Consider the following 20,456-nt stretch of genomic DNA (forward strand, 5'->3'; position numbering starts at 1 on the left):
TCCAACTAATTACTGGCAGGAAGTGCCTATTTTTATGCCATTAGTATGCAAATGAGTGAGAAGTAGAAAAATATTCTAAAGGAACTGTTACAATATCTGTCCACAGATTACTGGCCAATTAGAACATGGGATTAGGGCTGCAGGACCCCAAAAGAGTATGGCCAAAGACTTTCTGCTTGGGTGCCTCAAGTGTAGTTTCAATGGGAACTGTATATACATGGTCCTTTTCCTCAAAAAAAAAAAAAGGGAGAAAAAAATTCAGGCCTAAATTGCCTGCTTACAAATGAGCACTTCTACACTTGGAAAATAAATGCCTTCACTTCCTTGCCTCAATTTTTCTATCCATAAATTGGGGATAAAACATCCTGTTTGTCTGCGTTCCAGCACATGCCAGGGGCAAATTATTCAGCTGGACTGGAGGCCTCCTCATGTGTCACCGTCTGAAAGACGCAACCTTATAAAATTATTTATAATGTGCATGATAAAGATTAAAAGATTTTCAGGTCTTACCACTTCTGCCTAGGTAAAACCTATGAAGAACTGTCTCCTTTGTGATGTTTCCACATTTCCACAGCTTTGCAGTGTCAGGAATTCAGAGGTGCAGGACAGTGGAAAGCTATTGGAAAACAACTTTACCAGGATTTTTGAACCTAAGAACTTGTGAAACTAAACACTGCATTATCCTAAGAGTATTTCTCATGCAAATCAGCCTTCTCGTCACCCTTTCATAATCACTGACTAGCCAGAGTAGGGGAAAAAATACAAAATTCCTCAAGTTACTGGTGTTGATGCTTCTCACAGCTGTACTCTTTGGAAATTCTGCTTTGTCACTCCACTAGGTGTTACTCATTTTGACTTCCTATTAAAAAAAAAATAAAAATGTTTCTGTCTACATACCAGAGATAACAACATGCTAAACTGAGTCAGGACAAAACATTTCTCCTCTAAAATAGTTTTGCTGGGAAGGTTTGTTACTCAGTGTGGGCAAAAAGAGGGTTGATACACCTGCCTGTAACAGTTACACCTCCAAAGGAGGCAACCAGGTTGATCAGAGAGATGGAGCATCTCTCCAGACACATGGCTGAGGAAATTGGGATTGTCTAGTCTGGAAACGAGAAGGCTTTGGGGTGCTTTCCTTGTGACCTTCCAATGTCTGAAGGGAAACTACAGGAAAAATGGGACAAGACAACTTACAAGACCAGGTTGTGACAGGATAAGGGGGAACAGGTTCAAACTCAAAGAAAACAGGTTTATATTAGATATCAGGAAAAAATTCTTTCCTGGGAAGGTGGTGAGGCACTGGAACAAGTTGCCCAGGGAAGTTGTGTCTGGCCCATCCCTAGAACTGTTCAAGACCAGGCTGGATGGTGCTTGGAGCAACCTGGTCTAGTAGGTGTTCCTGGCCACGGCAGCAGGTTGGAACAACGAAGTCTTTAAGGTCCCTTCCAACCCAAACCACTATACGAATCTATGATGATTCTAAGGTAACACCTGCTCAGCCTCTCCCAGGAGCTGCAACACCTGAGAAGGTTTGAGTTATGGAGAGAACACACACCTCCTACTCGCATCTAACTGGCAACAGCCCTGATTGTCACTTTTTTCAGCTGCTTTCCCAGAAAACCATCTTCCTTCTAATTGTTTCTCTTTAGCCCACCTGGCGCATAACTCCTTGTTATTTATTCCTCCCACCCCTCCCCGCTCCCAAAACTCTTGTGAAGGGGCTCGTGGCTTTCCTCGCGCGGTTTGTTTCCCGGTCCATCGCGTCTCTCTGGGCTCCTGCTGCCCGTGCCCCGCTGCGGCAGCCGGGCTCTCCCCGGCCGAGCCGCCGGGGCCCGTCCCGCTGTCCCCGCGGGCAGGGAGGGTCCCCGGGCGGCGGGGCGGAAGGGGGGGCCGGCGCTGAGCTGAGGGAGGGGCCGGGACGCCGGCGCGTCGGTGCCGACGGTCTCCAGGAGGGAGTGAGGAGGAGGAGGAAGAGGAGGAGGAGGTGAGCGCCCTCGGGGTGGGGTGAGAGCGGGGCCGCCCGCGCCAGCAGGGAGGGAGGGAAGGGGTCAGCGGGGCGGGCGCTCGGCTGCAGGACCGGCGGCGGAGGAGAGGACTCCGGGCGAGCGCTGGGCGGGGGGAGCCCAGAGGAACCGAGCGGAGCAGAGCAGCCGGCTCCGCCCGCCGCGGCTCCCGGCACCTGCGGCCGCGCCGAGCACGGACCCGCGGCTGGGCGGGGAGCCCGGCCCTGCCGTGCCCCGGCAGGGGCAGGGGCCGCTCCCCGGGAGCCGCGGGGCCGCCTCCCGCCGCTCTAACATGGCTGCCGGCGGGGCCGGGAGCGCGGGCAGCGGCTGCGGCTGCCCCGGCCCCTTCCCGGGGCGCTGCGGCAGCGCGGCCTGGCCCGGCCTGTGCCCGCGGGGGCCCCGCGCCGCAGCCACCGCCGGGGCCCGGGCGGCCGCAGGGCCCGTGAGGAGGCGGCTTCGTACCGGCACTCTGCTTTTGCCCTTTTGTTTTGGTACGCAAGGTGTGCAGGGCAGGGGCTGCTTTTTGTGGGCAGTTAAAGGGAGCGGTGAAATCTGTGTCCAGTTTGGTTCTGAGTAGCAAAATTAAAATATTTATACGCGTGAACAGTTCTGCGGGTGAAGCTGTCCGGAAAAATTGCACTCTTAGTTTTGGCATTCCATCAAGCTTTTTAGAAGAAGGAAAACAAAAACATTAAAGACACTGCTTGTACAAAATGTGTGGATTTTAGGAAATCGGCTTTATTATTATAAGCTAAGTATGCCCTGGAAGAGAACACTTTGCAGCAGAGGAGCTGCTTAAATATACTTTGTAAACACATCCCAACTTCAGGAAAGTGTGTTTGGGATGAATGGGACTTGGCAGGTCTGCGCAAATCTTTTAACACATGACTGGAGTAACTGGAGTAGCAGACTAGAGGAGAGAAACCTTTAAAGGTGCAAAAACATCTACTTTGTTTTTTTAAGGCATATGGGAAATAGTTTGAGGCTTAATTTATGGTTCAGAGTTGAGCCCAATAGTCAGGTAAAGTCAAATAGCAGATTTCAGTGTGGGTTATAACAATGGCTTGGCATAATTCAATAGAACTATTTTATTGGATTCTATTAACCTGGTTAACCTTAAATCTTAACCATGACAGGGTTTTTATGTGAACAGCCTCTATACGAAGTACAATATTGAATTTTAATTGAGGCTTTCAAGGCCTTGTGTGGAGTGTATTCTTGCCTCATTTTTTTTCCGCTTTCTTGAAAGTCCAGGTGTACTAAAGTCAGTTTAAATGCTGTGAGTCCCGGTTGCACAAATCAGTTAAGGGGAGATGAGGATTTTAAATTGGTCCTTTTTTTTTTTTTTTTTGAGTTTGTGTGAAAGTGAAGGTTGTTCTCAATATAGTGTAAACACCTGGGTGTTTACAACTGTAGCAATACACAAGTATGTTTTGTAATTGACTTGTTTACAAACTTTCTGGTCAACGTCCCCCTTTCATGAATGACAGTGACGGTGGAACCTAGCATGAAAACTCTGCTCAGCTCAGGGTGTTGGTGCTTTACAAACAGAGCACCAAATTCCTCCCTCAGCTGATGAAATGCAGTTTGATTTCTGGTACACCTGAATTTGAGTCTCCTGGGATGTGCCATGAGTTAAACACCTGTTAATTAACCCTTGTGGATCCCTGCTTTAGGATCAATGCCACCTGCAACAGGTGCTGTTGCAAAAGTGGTGCCCGTAGCTTGCAAAGTGCCTCTGTTACAGCTGAAACCTGTCACTTTTGCTGCTAAGTCATTCAGACTCTAGTGTAAAAATTATACAACTTCCTTAATGTTGTTTTAAAACCAGAGATATAGACATATTTTAAAGACCTAGCTGGCTGGAGGCCCATTTTAGAGTGGCCGGTAAAAGCAATAAACTATCCTCAAACATTTCTGCTCAATAAAATTTGAGAATATGAAAACAAAAAGTTCCTGGTTTAGCTTTTTATAAATGTTTTCTACACTGTGTGACTGCAAAGTGCTTTGAGCCCATAGCTCAGAGCCACATGCCTAGAGCATTTTAGGCCTCTGTCCCAATTTATAGCATTGAGTTTGTTACTTTCTGTTTTGATCGAAGAAGCGAAGTTTTGTGGTCTCTGACCAATGTTCTGCACTGGTGGAAGTGTCTAAGCAGATGATTTTATCATCAAAACAGCACATATTCAGTGTACTTTCCTTCACTCGGGGCTCCTGGAATCAGCTCCTTGTGCAAAACCTGAATCATTGTTGGAAGCTGTGATAACACCAAGCACTTCCTGACATAGAGAGGGCAAGTAGTTCTGGCACAATTTGCTGTATTTCAAGTTCTTACTGTCTGTAAGCTGGAATATAACTACAGAAAAGAAATGAAATATCTATGCATCTTGTTGTTTGGCTTTACAAGATCAGAATGTGTTTCTCCAAAGCAATCCCATGTAGTCCAGCTTGGGAGAGCCATGGCGGTAAGGCATTTCTCCTGCAGCTGTTGAGCAAATACTTAATGTGGAATACTGTCTTGGATTAGCTGCTCCAATTGTCTTGTCCATAGGCTTGAGATGCTACCTGGTTAAATGAAAGTGGTAACTGCTATTTCTATAAAAGTTGGGATCACAAACATATACAGTGTTCTGTTGTAGGGATATATACTAAAACTTTCTAGTGGTATGAGAGTTATTCTTGGTTATAGTAGTGGTAAGTGTTCAAGGCTGGGCTGGATAGGGCTTGGAGCAACTTGGTCTAGCAGAAGATGTCCCTGCCCATGGCAGGGAGTTGGAATAAAATAATCTTTAAGTTTCCTTCCAACCTGAACTGTTTAATGATTCTATTTTATGATACCAGTGTAAAGAACAGCATCTTAATGTTGATTGTTCCACTGCTTGAGACATGAGCTGTTTTGCAGTGGGAGTAGTAACAAAACGAAAGCAATTGAACAGAGCGAGTCTCTCATTGTTTGGAATTAATTGTGTAATGTACTATTATTTTTAATTTAAAAAATTTGCAAAAGTGAAGAGCAAACTCTAAATATAAACTCAAGGCTGTTCGGAACTCATGCAGCAGGCATTTCAGAAAAGAAAAAAGGCTGGCTACCATTTTTTTTTCCTTCCCATTTGTATGTGAGAAATGTTCTCTACCAAGTTTGTAAAGCAGGGAAATCACTTTAATCTTTGGTGGCAGAATTGTTAACAAGGGGCTGTGGAGAGCCAGCCTTGGGCTGCCCCCAGCCATCCGTAAGTGGAGCAGTTATCGGTGGGGAAGCGGGGCCAGAGTGCTGCAAGGACACAGAACCCAGTGTGAATTTCACTTCTCCATGGATTTATATCAAAGGATGTCTTAAATGTACACCTTAGCTGGCCATATTGCTGCATGTCAGATGTGAAAGTAAAAATAAACGTGTGAAGTGCCAGGCAGAGTAGGAAATGTAAATCTGAAAACCATGTCTCCAGTCCATTGTCCTAAATCCTGGACCCCATCTATAGGAATTCATGGGAGCATATATGTGTTTTATTTTTGATCGACAGTATTTCCTGTAGGCAAGAAATCAAAGATCTTTTCAAGTTATAAATGACAGTAAGTGGGGAAGCCAGTATTTCAGATTGCTGGTATTTTGGGTATGAGTACCTCTTTGATGTCCAAATGAGAACTGGAGGAATGTCTAAAACTAACAGTGAAGTATGTAACACTAATGATGAAATGCAGAAGTTGGAGGAAAACAGGCGAAGCCAGGCACTAAGTGTGGTTTGTATTTTTACCCCTGATTAATTATTTTTTCAGGGTCAAAGCAAAGAACACAAACAGCTGTGATACCTAAATCCGAAAGCAAGTAGATCTTGGATCAGCAACTTTGATTTAAATATTTGTGTGTATATAGGTTTGCATATAATCCAATATTCAAAATGTATTACATATGTAATTTGCTGAATTGCAGTTTTGCTGAATTGTTGTGAAATAATGTTAGGGTGACCCAAAAAAAGGGGGATTTAAATAGTTTTTCATTTAAAAACATCTGTATGTATTGTGGCTCTATAGCAGTGTACCAATGTGGCTTCACATGCTGTTTGCCAGTTTTGTTGCAAGATTATTTTTGGGCAGTCAGTGCCTGTTTGTGCAGCAGGTTGTCTGTGTTACTGATGCTCAGTGGTAAAAGTATGAAATTGCCCTAAATACCATGGGAATGTTTTCTTCTTGGAGGTGCAACAGTGGTTCTTAAGAAGGTGGCTTTGGCCATGCCTCTGGCAACTGAAAATGTGTGGTGGTCATGGTCTTGATGGATAAAACACCATCCAGAGTGCAAGATTTCTTTCACAGTCGTTTTTAGAAACTGTCATTGAGATAAAAACACACCCTTTGAATTCACACCTAAGTAATTGGATGCAGATTTAATATGATGCAGTGTTTTATTCCTTCTTGGGATGGGATCCATGTCCCATGTTGGGCATGACTCACCCTGGCAGGATTCAGCAGTCAAGTGTGTTGGAGTGAAGGCTGGAGACCTCACTGTTGCCATGCCTTGTTTTCCTCAAGAACTGAGAATCTTGGTTAATCCTCCTAAAGCTTAATAAAATACACATATGAGAAACAGACCTGTTGTAAAGCCATTGTATGGAAGAACTTGTAGAATATCGCAAACCTTTGTGTGTGCATTCAAAAGGAAATGGTTGGGAATGCTTAAAACTCGGAATGGATGATTAGCCAGAGCAGTGGTGGTGTGGCTTAGCTCCATTTCTAGGCCACCTCTTAGAAGAATATCCCACTTTTTCCTGTTCTTTCCAATCAGTTTTGGGGTAGAGAAAAAAAGCTAACCTCAGAGTTGTGTGTTAATAACCTTATTATGGAATATGTGACTATATAAATCTTGATCTGTTTTATTGGTTTTTATTTACCAGGTGACACCTTTGTAGGTAAAATAGCAATAAAGTCCATGTTGCATTATGAAAATGAAGTGTTTTTATAAGTATCTTGCCTAGTATATATAATTAAACAAGTGATTTCTCAGAAGCACCATAATTCCCATCATTTTAAAAGAAAAATCTTAATTGAGGTGCAGCTTCTCATTTCATCTGAATTGTATTTCCTGCGTGTCTTTCTGCTTTAATACTTACTTTACTTACAAATATGCCCAAAACAAAAAAAATCAACAAGTAGTTGAACATATTGCATCTTTAATATTCTGGTTCTTTTCAAGGTTTACACAAGGAATACGCTGTGAGATGACTTTGCTATATAAGAAATCTATCAAGATCCTGTGAAATTCTGTGTTTTATGATTTCCCAGATGAAAGTTTTCCCTGGCTGATTACAATTTAATACAGCAAATTTCTGAGTGCAGCTTTTTGTTTGGTCTGAATTAAAGTTCTCCAAATAAACAATAACATCAGCTTGTTGACTTTACAGAATAATTTCTTGTCCTGATCTTAAGCTTTAAGAAAACTTTAATGAGAAATATGCTCTTGTTGTTGTTAAGTCAGTTTTCTTCTTCTTGTGATTTAAATGTAAAGGCAAGATTTATGGAAATGACTGCAGGGTGGTGCTGGCCTAATTAGTCATTATTTCAGGCAAGGCATAAAAAATTGGTTTTTCTTGTGCCTAAAACTAATAGTGTATTTTGTATTTAATCTGTAGGTCTTTTGTAAAACAAATGGTTGTGCTAAAAACTGCAAAATACACACATTTAAAGTTTGTATGCTATTATTTTGCATGCTGTTTTGACATGTGACTTAAATTTTTCATTGGTAGTTAAAATTACTATTATGTATATTTGAAATATATATATATATCCCTTAAAAGCCAGGAGTAATAGCAGCTGAGCTGGAATTTGCAGTAGAAGTTTTGGAATTGAGTATGGCTTTTCTACTAGTGTCTATTCAAGGATTAAACACAAAGCACTGCAGTGCTTTATAAGAGTACTAATACCTATTACAAGGTTTTTTTTTTTTGTGAGGAGTTTTAGGATTATCCATGTGATATGTTCACCATTGGGGTGAGGGGTGTCTTTCAGGGCTTTCTTTTTGTGGGCCTTGTTGAGATGAATTCCCAGTAATTGGTATTTCACCCAGAAGCGACCCAGGTGACTTAGGAATTCTAGCACCTTCAGCATGTGGAATGTCTGTCCTAATCAGGCTTAAGAGAGGGGGGCACTAGCCCAGTAATGATTGAAACCTGCCTTCTAAAGGAAAATATTCAGCAGGGCATGTGACACGAATGCTCCTCTGTGCCTTTGCCCTCTCCTTGTCCAGCCATGGCTCTTGCACATCCTTAGTGGCAACGGGATGTGGCTGAATCACAAAGCTGCTCTGCTCCTCTCCATGAATCCATTTTGTGATTAAACTTTTAAAAGTCACAGCCTCCAACACGCCACTGCAGTTTCATGGTAGTTCTGACATTATTTTACTATTCACGCTGTGAATTTCATTCTATAGTAAAATGAATATTATATTGGCCTTTTAAGTTGGTTGTCAGTGGAGAATAAGGAAGCTACACTTAGAGCATCTGTATGCAATCTTGGCGACAAGTAGGACCCTCTGGAAAGCTGTTACTGTTGGGGCAGAACTAATCATTCCTTGTGAAATTATATAAGGAGAATTAGCTCTGACTCTACCTCATTTCCTTTCATACCGCTGTGAAAATAAGCTTAGGAATGTCAAACCTTCCCTCCTTATTTCTCTAAGTACTTTGTTAAATACTTCTTTTTATTAAGACTTATTTATTGAAGGTGCTAGAAAAGAAAATGTAAGTGTCTATATTTCTGGATACTAATGGAATGTGCATCCTTGCCCAGTTTGGCAGTTGCGATTTTCTTCCCAGGACTGGATTCCTGGGATCAGTTGCTGTTGCCTGCTCTGTACTTTGACTTTATTTCCCTGGCGGATCATTCTGAGTACTCCACACTTAAGGTAGCATGCTTCATGTGAGAGAAAATTGTCAATCACAGCCTGCCTGGGCTATTTAGAAAAGAGAGATATCAAAAGCCTGCTTGGAGCTCTAAGGAGCAGTCAGGTCACCTGCTGAGTTGCCTGGCAGGAGCCTAAACTTGTGCAGCCTTTAAGTTTAGGAAAGAAAACGGGGATCTCGGGAGGTCATTGCTCTGTGCTGGATGTGTGAGTGTGTAGTTCAGTGTCAGGCCAGAGAGAGATGTACAGGCCATTCCTGACATGTTCTTCTTACCAGGTCTTAAAAACAATCAGTGGAGATTTGTGTAACCCCTCCATAACCTGATCCCTTGTTTAACGATCCCTAGAGGTAGCATATTTCCTCTAATACTATTCTATTTTTTTTCCTAACCTGTTAAGCTTTTTTTTTTTATTTTTATTTTTGATTCTGCAGTAGCTATTGCACTAGTGGATTTTTTTTTTTTTTATTATTTTTGGTTCTGCAGTAGCTATTGCACTAGTGGGGCATGATTCTTGTAGCTGCTGTTAACCTATTTTGAAGCTTGTCTCCTCTTTCTTTACCTTTTTGTTTTTGTACTCATTGTTTAACTCTCCCAGATTGCTTTGGTTTTCTTCTGAGCTCATTTCTTACATCTGTATTGAAACCTGAGTGTAATGTACAACCTTAGGATCAGTAGTGAACAGAATAAATCTTACAATCATTTTCATATGATGCTCCTATCATTATTATAAATTGGAATTAATTTTCAATTTTGGCATTCAGTTCAGTATTAAAACCCCAGTTTCAGTTTTGCTGTTAACCCCTTAGTCCCACTTTTCTCAATTCTAACTCTGTTTCCCAGAATGCTTGCAGCATTTCCCAGGCAACTGCCAAATTTTGCAACTGGACTGTTCATCATCTAAGTAATAAATACAACCATTCAATAATCCTGCACTGAAAATGCCAAGAGGAAGCTTATTGTAGTCAGAGTCCTGCAACCTGTACTTAGTTGCAGACCCAACTTCTGGAGCTGGAGTCACGTAATAGTTGCGTTGTGCTCTGATTCCCTCATTGTCTTTGGAGCCATTGCTGGTCTTGGTTCTTTCTGTCTGTGTCTGTCTTGCATTGAGAAACCTGAAATGGGACAAATCAAATCTGACGTCTTGGAGCTATAGGTGTTTAAAGAGGGGATTTTTAATGAGTTGAAAAAAAGCTTGGAGAGTGTTTACATGGATCTGCACCCATGGGTGACTGAGTTTCTCTGAGTGGTGTGTAAAACTCTTCTTTAATTATACTTCAGTGTCTTACCCACAAATGGTCATTCTTCATGGCTGCTAGATCAACGCTTGAAAAAATAAAAACTTTGATCAATCACATCTCAAGATTTGAAGTGTTATTTTTGTGAAACACATAGACAAGGGAAGAAATGCTTCTGCTTCAAAACCTTTTCTTCCTTGCTACTTGCTTGGTATATAATCTGCAGGTGTTTTTCTTTTATGTTGGTGTTTTACTACACCTGATGTGTTCAGAAACACTTTATCCTCTGACCTGGAATTTCCAAAACCAAAGCAACTAAGAGATGCTGACAGAGTTGGGAAGACACAAGGACTGTGGCTTAGAGTTAGGGCAGATGTGATTGCAACATCTGTGCCTAGGAAAGCTGCAGTCTGATCTGCCTTCTGTCTTCAGGATTTCTGGGATTCCAGGAGCAGAAGTGGTGCAGATAAGACATGTCCTCTGAGGCTTTGAAAGGCTTCTGCTTAGATTGTAAAGCTCTTCCTTATTAGGCCCACAGGAAACACATCTCCTCTAGCGCAGCCAAATTGGTATCGTTGTTAAATACTTCTCCTCGGGCTCTCCAGTGGTAACTCTGCTCCGTGGTGGGGTTATTTGGGATGAAGAGCCTCTGTGGCTGCCTCTGTGTATTGACTAGCTGAGTACATTACTGGCATGTAACTGTGTGTGGTAATTTCTGACTTGGAAGCTGTGATGCGATCCAAAGAACAGTTTATAGAGGGTTTTCCACCTTTTTCCTTAAATTGGACTCTGTAGGCCTAAAATTTGGGACTTCTAACTTGAAGTCTCAATTAGAACACATTCTAGTAACTAGTAAGAAAAACCCCAAAGCCTTGGCATCAGACAAATGAAAATTCATTTTCTTTAATGACTCTCCCCTTTGCCAGCTGTGTTCTTGGAAAATGGGTCTTTGCATTTGGTTTGTTTTCAGTGCAACAACTGTGTTGGTTTCTGGGTGGCATAAAATTGTGCGTATTCCTCTCTGGGCTGTGAAGGAAGCCCTGCCCTTTCCCTCATCTCTGAGCAGCAGTCATGGGGCTACTTCCTGACCTTGGGATTGTTCCTGTGCTGGAGCTCCCCACACGCTGTGCTTCTCTTCTGTTGCTGTGTCCTGCTCTGAAGGCTGTGCCAGGTGAGATGTACTTGCTGTTCTTTCTCCTTTCAGGTGAGCTCCTGTGGCCTGATGTGGAGCTGGTGGGAAGAGAGAAGCTGGAGGCTCTCCCCTGTTCCATCTGCACTTTTGAAAGGACTTCACTGAACGCAGTGCAAGGCAGGCAAAGCAGGTATGATCTGTGGGAATTCAACAGCAAACACTTCAGAAAAGCAAAGATTCACTGCTCTGAGTTCACCAATCTGTCCTGCAGGAGAAACAGTAAGTAAGACATTAAAAGAGTAACTAGATGAAACATTAAGACAATGTCCACATGACCAAAGCAGGTGGTTTCCATTTCTTTCATGCGTAATTTTTGTGTTTTTGTCATCATAACAATATGTGACAAATGAATATGCCTTTCTCTCAGTGATGTTTAAAAATTGCTTACCTGAATATTGATAATGTTCGGTGCTTAGAAATATTTAAAGAGTTTTGTACTTCACTGGATTTTACATAGAATAATTTTGGCAGTTGAGCAGTATGTTTCACTGCAGACAATCCTAAAACAAGTTCTTAATAGTCTGGATGCATTAATATTAATTTTTAGAGTTTACATTGTTAAATGTTAGTTATTAAATTCTGTTCGAGATGTAAATTCTATTCTGTTTTGCAGCATTAATTATGCAAGTTTGAAATTCTCAGTTTCATTTTAAGGTAGGGCTTTTTATTTGTACGTAGCTGTTGAAATAAATTACCAGTATGAGAAAACATTCTCCTAATAAACGAGGGATGCCTGGAGTTGGCTGCTAACTGAGACAATTTAATTCATCCATCATCAGGGATGATGTTTCTTAGCAACACAAAGTATTTTCACCCGGGGCGCTTTCACAAACTTTCACATTTTTCTTCAAATACAGCCTTGGTAGTGTTTTATATGACCTGAAGTTCGTCCATCTGTCCTGAAGCTCCCAATACTTTGCCATTCTCTCCAGTGATCAAATGATCCGATATATGGGGTTTTTTTTTCAGCTTAATAATACACAAGTTGACTAGAGAATCATTTTGTGTGTCAGATTTTCCAAAGGGTTCTGGGAAATTATTTGTTGCTCTGTATAGCAAAGCTAAAAGTTATTGAAAATGTGTTACAGTTTCATAATAAAACAGATCTGAAAATTATTGGCTGGAGAGCCAACTAAATGCTTTCTGATAGTCATAGCCTCAAGGGGGATACTTGGATCATTTGTAATAAAGGGATATCTTTGATATCTTTGGGTGAATTGACTAGTATTCTGTTTAGATCATTATTTATGGAAAAACCTGGCTTGGTACGCAATGTTACATTATCAAATTGTTTGGGTGTAAGAATTGCCTTAATGCATCGCCAGAATTTTCCATGTTTATTCTTTTTGTGTGCTGCATGAAATCAGAAGAAGCTGTTGATCCATTAAGTCTACCTTTATTTCTTTCTTTCCATTTTTACAACATGTGTGGGGATGATTTGATCAGTGTAATTACCACCTGGGGAGACTTGGCTTGCTCAAGAAACCCCTTCAGGTATGTAACAGGTGTTGTTCAGTATGGAGAGCACACATCTTCCAAGTGCAATGTGTTATTTTGCTTTGAGAAATAATATGTCTTGATTTTTTGGTAAACTGCTCAGCAAACTTCTGTTATGTGAAGAAGTGACTAAGCCTTTGCTTCTGTCTTGCTTTGAGAGGAAAAGTTTTAGTGGTTCTTCTTTGTCAGCAGTGCATAGTGACAAGTGTTTGTTAAATGTTGTGATGAGGTAATTATTATTCAGCTTATTTCACAAAGAAGGTGTACAGAAACCCTTTTAAATTGTGGGAAAAGAAGTTACAGAAACACTGATTTGCTTCTTCCTCATAGGTAGAAAAATACTGTGTTGTAGCTCATGTCATTTTAGCTTTGATTTGCTGTTTTCATTAAGCACATGAAGTACACATGTGCAAAAAAATTAATGGGATGTTTAATTGTATGTCCAAGCTGGGACATCTTGTTTGAGGTGATCTTATTGCAGTGTAGGTGTTTCATGCTCAGGTGTTACTGTCTGGCATCTTGCAAGATCTCTAGGTATTCCCTGAAGTCATTTGAAGGATCACCTAACTTGGAAGCTTTTTGTGTTATCCCACAGAAAATGGTATCTGATAAAAAAGAGGAAGAAAAATCTTTTGCTAGCCAAGCCTTTAGGTCTCAAGTCTTTGCAGACAGCAGCAGTTGCTTGTCTCTGATGCTGCCTTACCTCCAAGTTGGAACTGTGGCACCTTGCAAAAAGGTTAGGTTTCTGTTTGCTCCTGTGAGGCTTTGTTGCATGTTGTGGCAGACTACATTTGTGCCTGTGCTTTAGCATCCTGGGATGAGTTGGGAAGCTCCAGAATCTCTCCTTGCCCTTTCAGGTTCTGTTAAAAACATTCTTGGTAGTCATGGTGGCTCCTGGAGGCATCTGCAGAGTCTGATGTCGGGGATGTTTCCTGCAGGCTGGTGTTTGCCCTGCAATAAATAATGTAGTCATGTCATAGACCTGTATTTGTATCTTGGTGCAGTCAGTAAAGGCTGACATTGAAGGCTGGTAATTCATCTTTCAGAAAGTCAAATTTAGAAGATTAGGTATTGAAATTGCTCCATAATTGAGAGTTCATTTTCCAACTGTAAATCCAGTGTCTGTTTACAAAACTAACAACGGCTGCCACAGGCAGGTAAGCACCACCTGTTTCATATGAAAGCAAGCCTTCCAAATACTCTCCAGAAATGAAGAACAGTTTTATTTTGAATAAAGCTTTGTTTGGGGTAGAGAAATACAGATTTTCATGGGATTCACAAGTGAAATACAGCTGTCTGCTGTGAAGTACTGGAAGCAGTGCTGGTGATGTGTCAGTTTAGGGTGGAGAAGAAAGGGTTTACAATAATTCTAAATAAGTTCCTTTTCCTTGGGAACATTTTTTTATGTAGCAGAATGTGTACTCAGGATAGGTAAATGGTAGCAAAAAGTCACTTGAGTGCTGTGCTAAAGGCAAATTAATTACTAAATGTTCCTTTTAAACCATAGCCTGTCCTGCCTTAGTGAAGCAGACACTGGGGTCTTTCTCAGCTATGGATTTTCTGTGTATTCTATGCAGTTTCCTATGGCTTGCTGTAAGGACATGAAAAATTGATAAAAATTGTCTTTTTTGAAGGTAGTGAAAGGTCTAGAGTCAGTCTGATAAATAGAGAGGGATAACTTGTAACGATAAACACACACTAGTGTCAAAACTGTTGTAAATTTTCAAAAACTACTTTTCATCCTCATCCAACCATGACTCAAATAAAGAACATTCCCTTTATGGCCTGCAGCACAATACAAGTTGTACTTTGTTAGCTCTCAGTTAAAGCAATGAACATATTACTTGAATTTTAAGAAAGAGGATTTGAAAACATACTATATTTAGGGTTTAGTCTTGAAGTTATAAGAATAACTAGTGGTTCTTGCTGTTGTTGCATCTTTCAGTGTTCATGTGCAAAGAATGACTTGATCAGAGTTGTCACTGGGAACATTTAGTTTTTCATGCAATGTATTTTTAGGCAGCTTTTATTTGGAAGAATATGGGGTGGAATATAAAAGAATGAGCCTAAGAAATTATCATTTATGTTAAAAGGTCACAAATTATAATTGTTTGGGTGCTGTTTCTACAGTTAGTCTCTGAAAAAAGGTGAGTGCAAATCAGGCTAAAGCGCTTCTCAAAGTGGGTGTTTGACCTTGGAACTCTTATCTTTTAATGGAGTGTCTTTTCAGATACTTGAGAATTCTATCATTTTATTCTAATTGAAATTTGGACACTGTTAGGAATGAGCAGTCAGTTGTTCTGTTACATGTTTTGTTTGCATCTAACTCACTAAATGTTTGCATGAGAGTTTGCATGAAAGCAGTTGTGGTTTCATTCAGCCTCTCTACTCAACACAAAACTATTGTGTTGTCAATAAAAATCGTAATTTCTCTGTGTTTTTGAGCTTTATTTGCAGCCAAGGAGTAGTACATGAAAGAGGCATTTTTAGAGTCATAGAATGATTTGGAAGGGACCTTAAAGGCCATATATATAAAGTATAGAACATCCTGAAATAGATACAATCAAATCCCAGTTATGCAGACAAAAAGTGAGCATCACCATAGTTGTGTATCCAGTGTTAATGATCTGTATTTCATATGAAAGGCTGACCTTTTGGGGACCTTTTCTTCAGAAGTAAAGAACAGTCTGATCTGTTTCTCCCACAGTTGTTAGGGCAGTTGGAAATTTGGTTCATCTTATTTTTTTCAGCATAACTATCACACAGAATGAGAGGGCCAATTGCTGAGATTGCAGAGGACTGTGCAGCCTCAGGCATCTTCCACTATGTGTGAAGACTGATTCTGGTTAATGCAAACAAATAAAAATGAACTGCCTAAGTTCAGACCAAACACTGACTCAGATCAGGAAAAATATGATCCTTCCCAGTGAATTAAAATGGGTGCATGAGGCTTATATGTGATGGTTTGTATAAATCAACTGGGCATTAGATTATACATTCATCATTGTGATTATCACTGGAATGGCTTAGCATTGTAACCTGGTGAGCATTGGCCAGTGTTGTATTTATCTGTAAAGAAAGTATTAGAAAATTATAGTCTGAATTTAATTTAGTTGAATATGGTGGTCTAAAGCTCTGCAACTTGGAGTTTGAGGCACATTCAGAGAGAGAAATGGTCAAGAGCCTGCACATTCTGCATATGAGTTTTTTACATTTGGTGATCTCATTACTCGGGTATAAAGCAAGTGTTTTACTGCAATAATAATCTATTCAAGATGCTATTTTTAGACCAATATAAACCTATTTAAAACATCCTATATTAAATATGTAAATGCTTCCCTGTGGCCAAATGAATTTTGTCCACACAATTGTGTAACTTTAGTTTAAGCCACTTTTCAGCTTCCAGCCTCTTAATTGTTCTTTAATCTATGGAGTACAAAGAATCACAGGTGTCCAGTCTTACTAAACTTTTGGTTTATTTAATTGTGATCAGGGAGATGATTTACAGTTAGGGTTTTGAGATGTGGACTATTATTATTTTTGTAGACCAGCTCTCTTCCCTTTGCCTGTTCAGGTCCAGGAGTATGTGGAGAAAATGTCTGGACTGTGGTATGATACAAGTGAGCAGTCCTGCATCATTCTGTGCCTGGCTGAACAGTGATTCTGCCTGGAATTGTGATCTTCCTGTTGTGAGAGGAGCTGCAGATGTTTCAGGGTCACAAGTGAAGTCTCTCACCTGAGAGTGATGTGGGATACACAGTTCAGTATATGTAATTTCCTTTTTATATTCTTTATTCATAACTAGATCCAGGAAGGCCTGGTAAATGTGGAATTAGTGTTTATTTCCTTTTGTGTTAAATTAGGAATCAAATCACCAGATCTGTTCCTGGATTCTCATGCATCTTGCACAGCCATTCCTGCTGCTTGTCATCCTCAGTTGTCCCTGTTTTTGCATTAGTGTGGGCTATATGGCACTTGATTTAACATCAGTGAAAAACTCTTATCAGAACTTCTTAGTGTTGATTGTCTCTAATAACTTAGAATATTTTTTTTTGCATGTGAATGTGATTTTTGAGGGGAAAAAAAAATCCATGTATTTTCACTGTTAGTGGAAATTGCAGATGGGAACCTCAAAGAGGAAGACCGAGGGGCATCCTCTCTGGGTTGTCCACAGTGTATTTGGTCAAGAAAAGAAACAGATTCGGGAATGTGACATGTGGTTCTTGATGCAGAAAAAAAGCTTCTCTATGCCTAATACATTGGAAAACATTTGTTCAAGAGCAAGTCTTCCCTATGCAAAATTTGCCCCTGTAGTATTATTGAGGTCAGTATCCATGTAGGTTCTCATCCAAACTCAGTGTGGTGCCTGAGGTCTGCTTTGGCTTGTAAATGCAACTTTAGGAAATGTTTTGTCTGGTGCTGTTAAAAAGCATCTCTGTAAGTTGTTTGTTTAGAAACTTATTTACTCCTGTTCTTCCTGGGCTTGTCTTCAGTTCCTGCTTAAAAAATAGCAGCTGTAAATGAAACATTGTGTCCTGCTTCACAAGGTTTGTGGAAATAATCCTTAAGTGTATACATACCCTCGCTGACTGCTTTTTGATATTAATTTGAAGGTGCATGTTTTCAATTCTGGATGCTTATTAGACTTTTCAGTGTGGAAAAAATGTGTTGTGAGTTTTGTTTTGTGAGAATGACTGTTGTAAGCTGATGACTACTGCAGTCTGTGATCCAGGGAGGAATTATTAAAATGCTATTTTATAAAAATCAAATAAACTCTATGACGGATCAAGTGAGCAAGTTCACATGTCCCTGTAGTTCTCTGAACATCCTGGCTTGACTCATTACTACCAGAGAGGTGTCTGCACTTCATCATGTGCTGGCATGTTCCCTGAGACTCAGCATTCCTCTTCTGTATTATTTCTTGATAGTTCTTTCATTAATCCTTCAAAAATGCTGGACTGCTTAATGGAGTCGGAATAAAAATAATGCATTTTCAGAAAGTCTTCCAGTGTGCTCTGTTTGCTTTCTGCATCTCACTTAAGTGTTAATCAATTAAGTGATTCTGATTCTAGTCACTCCCCAGGTTGAATCTCTGAGATACAGGGATGGATAAATGTACTCTGTAAATTAGGTGTGAAACGGTTGGGGAAATGCACAAGCTGGTGCTCTGCAGAGCCAAGGCAGGTCTGGCTGGGCTTTATTTTAGCTCATGTGTGGGCAGGCTGGCAAGGCTAGTGCTGAGCTCGAGAGAAGTGGATGTCCTGGGAAGAAATTGCTCCTGTAGGAAAATGCTCAGGTGTTAATTTTCTACCTTTTCTTTTCTATCTGTTTATTACTTGAGTTATGTCACCTGGGCTTTTTTTCTACTCTTCTGTTTTTTTTTTTACATTTTAACTTCTAAAATTCTTAGTTGGTAGCTGGGAGTTACAGGCCATCAGGTGCCACAGTTTTGCTTATAAATATTATTTCAAAATTAGATTTGTTGTAGGTATATTATGATAGGCAGAACTATAACTCAGAGTGTCTCTTCCCTGGAAGTGAATATCTTCTGAACTGAGATGCCTAATATAGTCTCTGATTGAACTGGCCTGGATATAATGAATTAATTATTGATAGAAATCCATTTATGTGCTGTGTGAACAATGGAGAAAGATCAGAAGATGCAGCTGCCTCCACTTTCCTGGTATAAAGAATCTTCCAGTCTTGAAAACCCAGCCATGGCAGATGCCAAGGTTGGAGACCTGAGCCTGTTGTAGTCTCCATTTAAGATACTTCCCCAAAATTCTTTTGCCTACTCTGAAATAATTTCACTGAATATATCTTGTCCCTAGCATTCACATATTCAGCAACCCGCAAGTTCTGCTCAAGCTGTGAGTTTTAGAGGGTGTCTAATGTTCTGTTTAAAGGTGAGGATCCTGTTATATTTTTTTTCTTTAAATTTTATGAGCATTTTATATAATGATGTTCCTGTCATGCTTTTGGCCATGAATCAGCACAGCGTTTCTGTGCAGGCTTTAATTGAAGCGTGGAGTTGTCTTGCTGTGCAAATGTTGAAGTCAGTGAGACTATTAATTAAAATTAAGTATCTGCATAAGTGCTTTTGCTAAAAATAAGTTGCTTCATAACAGCTTTGGGCCATATTTGGGAAGGAGGGGGTTGTTTTTTTCAAACTTTGGGAATAGGTATATATTTCTCTCTGAACTGCATGATGATAAAGTGTAGCAGCAATACCAGAGGGCAGAATGTTGATGGGAAGAAGTGTGAGCTTTCTGCCTTGTCAGATGTCACCTAAGCTGCTATTTATTGATTTTTAAAGAGAATAAAACTGTTATGGTTTTTGTATTGCACGGAGACTGGTGGAAAACTTGAAGTTATTGCTTAAGCTGGCACTGTAGTGGAAGCATAGAAGTGACAGGAATCAATCAGCTCTTTATCTTCCTTTTTGAGTGCCTGGTTACAACTCTGTTTTTCTTCCATCAGTTATTTAAAGTTGGAGCTTCTCAGAGTGAGACTCCTTAGGTACTTGTGCTGTGTGTCATTTGTTTTCTAGCTGTGTTTGAAGCCATTAAAAATATTACCAGGGACTACTGGGCTGTGGCTTTTCCCATATGTATTAGACAATTTACAATACAGATTTACTGTACAATTTACCTTATAAAATGATCTGATTTATTAATTCTCACGGTACCTTGGCAGAATAGCATCCTTTTGTCTCTTCAGTCTGGCTCTTTACCAGACTCACTTTATCATGCCAGCCTGTTAACTTTTTTCTGATTTCTTTCAAAAATGGGCTCCTTGCAAGGTCTAGCACTCCTCACCTGCAGCAAACCAATAAATTAATAGTGGAGGGAAGAGATCACTGGAAACACGGGTAAGAAGAGCGTGCACCAAGCTGCCTGTGCTGTCAGGTTTCTCATTGCACCTTCCTGTCTCTTCCAACACTGATCTTAATATCTCTGCCCTGCCTTTTTGCAGGTGTATGTGGTGTGCATAAAGCAGTGGCCACAGAGCTAGGCAGGAAAAGATGAGGGACCCTGTTTAACATGATGCCAGCCAGGATGAAGCCTTGTTTGCCTGAGGTCACACAGAGATCTGATGCGGGATTGGGACGCAGGTGTTTCCTGAGCACAGGATGGTTCTTCTGAGGTGCTTCAGCACGATGTGTGTTGATGTCTCCAAGCTGTTGGTTTCTCACTGCTGCCGTTCTTAGTCGCTATCATTTAGTCCATGATTAGTAGCAGAAGCTGAGAATCCCATTTGTATGTGAATACAGTGATCCTTGCTGACTATCACATGGTTGTTCCTAAAAGTGGGACTCTGTAGGTTCCTATTTAAAGTAATTTATTAATGTTGTTGATGGGCTTGCATTTGTTTAGTGTCACTGCCAAAAGTTTCTGTAAAGCGCTGTCATGTGAACACAAAGCAAAATTTACATTGTTTGGGGAAAAATACCAATGTTGCCATCTTTACAATGAGCACGTCAGTTGCTCTTTATTGCTTTTTAAATTTGATTTTGTTGTTGTGTGGTGAGCTTTTCAATAAACATAGTGGTTTCGTTTATATAACACTAGAATTATTGTTAATGCCCAGGTTCATACTGCGAATTACGTGTGTAATATTGTGTCCAGTGGGATCCTG

General features: G+C 40.5%; 1 protein-coding gene across 11 annotated transcripts in view; it reads left to right on the top strand.

The window, feature by feature from the left end:
• The first annotated feature begins 1,915 nt into the window (after positions 1 to 1,915).
• The window catches only part of GTDC1 (glycosyltransferase like domain containing 1), a 197,797-nt gene continuing 179,256 nt past the window's right edge, over positions 1,916 to 20,456 (top strand). For 8 of the 11 annotated variants that reach the window (XM_041473204.1, XM_041473196.1, XM_041473192.1 and 5 more), the window contains exons 1-2: positions 1,916 to 1,984; positions 11,334 to 11,451. The gene's annotated coding sequence lies outside the window, so the exon portion shown is untranslated. Of the gene's footprint in view, positions 1,985 to 2,159; positions 2,495 to 11,333; positions 11,541 to 12,695; positions 12,816 to 20,456 lie in introns of those variants that run through there. The other 3 variants (XM_041473194.1, XM_041473193.1, XM_041473195.1) reach the window with 3 other exon arrangements.

The sequence above is a fragment of the Pyrgilauda ruficollis genome, unplaced genomic scaffold (assembly GCF_017590135.1).
Source record: "Pyrgilauda ruficollis isolate IOZ18807 unplaced genomic scaffold, ASM1759013v1 scaffold3, whole genome shotgun sequence".
Taxonomy (NCBI): Eukaryota; Metazoa; Chordata; class Aves; order Passeriformes; family Passeridae; genus Pyrgilauda; species Pyrgilauda ruficollis.